Here is a 4,654-nt window from a genome sequence, read left to right on the forward strand (position 1 = left end):
TGATGTTTAAGTAGAATTAATACACTGTTCACATGCCTAAAGCAATTAATAAAACCAAAGAGTAACAAATATTAATTGMTAAATTCTAAGGTAATATAGGTAATTTTTAATTATTGTGTCTCAATTATGCAGTTGAAATGGAGATAATATCATTCTCTATAAACATTTCCAAACATCTGAGGATTCTAATTARCTAATGGTTAATGTGATTAGTCTAAAATAGCATAGGAGAATAAAGATTTGGAATAATAGATGCAGGAATTAATAAATCAKAGAATTACACATGTACAAAGAAAAAAAAAACTTGTCCATTATATTAGGAAAAACAGTTGAGGGTATACATTTATCAATTTCTGTAATCTTTCTGACTTACACAGTTATAACATCACAGTGGCTACAAGCCAACAAATCTGAATAAAGACACTCGTCTACCAAAACTGTGTTTTATTACTTTGCATTTAAAATTTTATGTTTCAACACGATATCATGAATCACCCGTTCTTAACCACTTTTAACTGCAGAGTGAAACACCTTGAAGGTAACCACATARAAGCTTCTCAGAATGTTTCTAAAATGTGCACTGGGGTTTATATTAAACTTGCAGGACATATGTACAAACCATAAAAAGTACTTTTTTGGTTTGACTTCARAGTAAAAATCTAACCCTTATACACACGAGTTGAAAACAAAAAAAATGTATCATTTTTTGTTCAATTTAACATAAAAATACCATGTTTCAGTTCCTGCTAAAAATTATTATAAAATCAGTTTCAATTAAAACAAAGACTGAAAATTGTTTGTTTGTTTGTTATTGTTTACTTTATCAAAAAATGATGTTTCCTGCAAATAACATTCTATTATTTTGATGAAAATTCTAATTTACATGTAAGGAAATATCCCTATAAGGAGGTACTCGCAGGTTTTGGTACTCACATCTCTTCAGATTCAGTTAATTGATACAAGATGCTGGTATATGGAAATTTCCATGTTGATGATACTGAGACAGTCTTCATCTTTATGAAGAAGGATTAATCCAGAATGCAAATCTATCAATACACTGCCTCTGCTTTGGTTTTATCTAAGTTATTCCATTGTGGAAATGGTGCAAAGAAATGTACCTTTTGTGGACAGTGGCTACTCTTGTTTCCTAGTTGATGAGTGTGAAAGGCTAAGACACTTGCTTTAGGATGTTTTTGAAAGCCTACTTCTCAATACATGCAGGAATTTCAACTTTTTAGGTAGCATCTCTTCCTTGCACAGGAAAAAAACCTATGCAAAAAGTCTTGACACAATACTATATAGTTCTGTGAGCAAGATTCTTAGATTAAGCATCTAATGAAAAGCTCAGTCAACTGCCATATTTCATTGTATCATATGCTTCTAGATGCTTTAACATGTTATGATCATAGATAAAAGAATTATATTATCAGAATACATTATTTTGAAATTCATTTTGACATAATACATGCATTTTCTCATTTGTTCATACTATTTTTTTTTATCAAGAGAAGAATTTCTTTTTAATAGGTCTTTTGTGAATACAAAAGTAATCTGGTAGTTATGAATTCATGTGTCCTTTTTCATAAAGTAAACCAGCCTTTCTGCATTTTTGAGCATTGCTTTTTTGGTGGCATACAGATCAATATGGACTACCTTACCCTAGAGTTCTATACAGAGCTGGTGTACATTCCTYAGAACAGYCAKGTTGAGACTCCAGCCTGTGCACTATGACTACAGTATTGCYTCCAGAYTGCCAGCACAACAAGGGCTTTCTGCTTCGCTTCCTCYCTTCCTCCYTCCCTCCTTGCTCCCCTCTTCCCCATTCTGCACTTCATTCCTGTCACTGTTGCCTTGCTATGATYATGGTACTGCTTGCATCCTGTGTACACCACTGAGGTCCTATGAAAGACAGGAAATGCTTATTTATTCATAATTACATTTCCCTTGCAACAGACTCTGTTAGATTAAATGAAGAAGACGGGCAGAAGGCAACWGATCCTCTTATTTTCTATACTGCAATATTTAGTGTTGTCAGCTGGATGCTGCAGTTCAATACATGCTTTTTTCAGGATGTCTGTCACTGGAGTATGTAAGAACAACCCAAAAACTCGGCTGACATTTCTCAATGTATGTTTTCATTCTTTGTAGTGASAGGGAAACAAGGAAGCAGAGCCCTTTGTTTTGGTGTGAGTCTGTCAATATTTGTTTGGAGTGTCTGTTCATGAGTATTCAATACTCACATTGCCATGTAGTTTCATAATAGGTGACAAAGCCTTTAGAAATGCACTGCATACTTGAARGGAAGGTTCTAGGGTTTAGCTTAGGTGTTCTTTTTACAATTTATCTCACTGTGTGAGAGGTGCTGTTCTTTTTTTTGTAGAAAAGCATTGCTCAGATAAACATCTCCTTCGTATCAGAGGGACCCAGTCAGGTTCTGTGYTCCTAAAAGAGTGTAGCAGCAGAGACAACCCCCCAACTTGTTTTCCTCAGGCAGAGTCCCACCTTTACCCACATGGCAAGCCTGGGCTGGCCATACAAAGCAGGTCCTCTTGCCAGGACTTCTCATCAGGACACAGTTTCATGCTTGCTCCTGGCTTGGAGCAACACCTCTCTTCCTTGATTCCTGTCTGATTTTCTGGTCAGGTTTCAGCTAGAGTYAGAACAAGAAAAAAAACTTCCCTCAATTACTTTCTTTCGGGAAATGGAATTTCATCAGAGCAGAGGTGCTGGRGAGGCCTCGACAGACTTTCACAGTGAGCTGCTTGTATGAGTCAGTGATGAAGTGTCTCTTCTGAAATGTCACTACCCTGTAGGTAATAGATATACAAGAAGGAAAAGCAGCCCACCACATTTTCAGTTTCTTATTCCACTGAATGTTTTCCTTTCTTTTTTTTTTTAATAGTTTAAACCATACCTTATTTTATCCGTTAGAAAAATACAAAAATAAATAACTTTAAAAATGTAAGATCAAACTGTTTTCTATCACTGTGTACTTAACAATTTATTGGGCTTGTTTCAAACTTCTGTACTTATCCTCTATCAAATGACAAAGAAAAGAAAACACCTTTTCCTTCTGTGAACTGCCGACACTTTGTGTAGTCAGTAAAATTTACCTCTAGCCTGGAAATCTCTCAACACTGTTAAATATTCAGAAAATATATAAGATTGATAAAAGGAATACCAGTGACCAGAGAATATCTGAGGTAAAAACTGGAAATGCCATCAGGGACAATGTGTACATTTAACTTCCAATCTTTCTTTGTGAAATCTTTTCCTCTAAACACAATTTCAGATAACTCTGATGTAATGCAAAAGATGAGAGCTGAGCTAATCTTCACCACACCCTGTATATTGAGTGACCATCAATGCCCAGGAACATGCAAATTGTAAAATGACCAGCATAAAAATAAAAATGAAAAAAAAAAAAAAANAGAGTTTTGAACAACAATGGTTAAATTTAAAATTTAAATAGGACTCAAGAAAATAAAACTAGCCTAAAGAATTCTTTTAATTCACCTACATGCTTGCATACTTATTTGAGGAATAAAACTATTGTCCTGCCCACTGTAGAATATTTCTACTAATCTGCACTGTGAAAGATKTTGCAGATGATGTGAAGGGAAAGGTACTCTACTGCTTATGTGTAAGAYAATCACATGATATGGCACTGGTTTATATTATTGTTTTTCTTGTAAAGTTACACTATAGTGTATGGTGTATAGCTCTTCTACTCCCTTAAAGAATATCTTTTTGCAATTACACTGAGGTTGGTGTACCTACTCTAAAAAAAAAACAGTCCAGTTGAAGATTAGCTAAATTATTATATCAGCAATTAAGTGTCTTGTCTTTTCCTTGATCAAAAGGTTTCTGTATAGGTATGGCAAATGTGACTTCTAGGTCCCTTTTCTTAAGAGTCTAATTTTTTTTTTTTAATTGTATCTAAGATACAGGGGCCCTAACTAGTGTTTTGAGAACTTGTATGATACAAAATACTTTCAACGATRAAATGTCCAAGGAGAGAAAAGTACCTTTCTTCTACACAAAGATTACTTATCAAAAAATTCAAGTAAAAGATAAGCTGGTTTTTAGGTATGAAATTAGAGTTAATGTACAGTAATTTGTCACAAGGAAAGTTCTGTAAACATATTTCCTATGAGTACAGAAAAAATAAGTCTTTGATTAACATGTGAATACTCTAAATAATTTTCAATCCTTTCTAAACACTACAGGAAGGAAATTAAGACTTTGAAGAGTCACTCCCTCTTAACAATGTTGAAGTTTTCAGCTTCTTTTTCCTGTATTTTAATCACATTAAGCCCTTTCTTATTACAATTTTACTGATTTCTGTGCAATTTATCATGCAGAAAAGACTTCCCACCTCTTCTTTCATCATTTCTTTATATCTAATGTGAAAAGAACACTTTCCTGCTGTGATTTTTTTTCTATTTCAACCATCTAATATAAGTTTGAGTGTTCCAGTCTTTAACTGGTACATTTAACTGGTACAAATCAATACTTTTGAGAATACCATTCTGGAAGAATGGTATTCTACCACCTTGTCCCTAACAATGTCCAACACCAGATATTACTGGCTACAGTGGAACAGGCTGAACCATAAAATCCCTCAGGGTTTACCTGAGCTGGTGTTTTGTTG

This window comes from Malurus melanocephalus, unplaced genomic scaffold (assembly GCF_030028575.1).
Source record: "Malurus melanocephalus ecotype Western Australia unplaced genomic scaffold, MMel_1.1 scaffold_313, whole genome shotgun sequence".
Lineage (NCBI taxonomy): Eukaryota > Metazoa > Chordata > Aves > Passeriformes > Maluridae > Malurus > Malurus melanocephalus.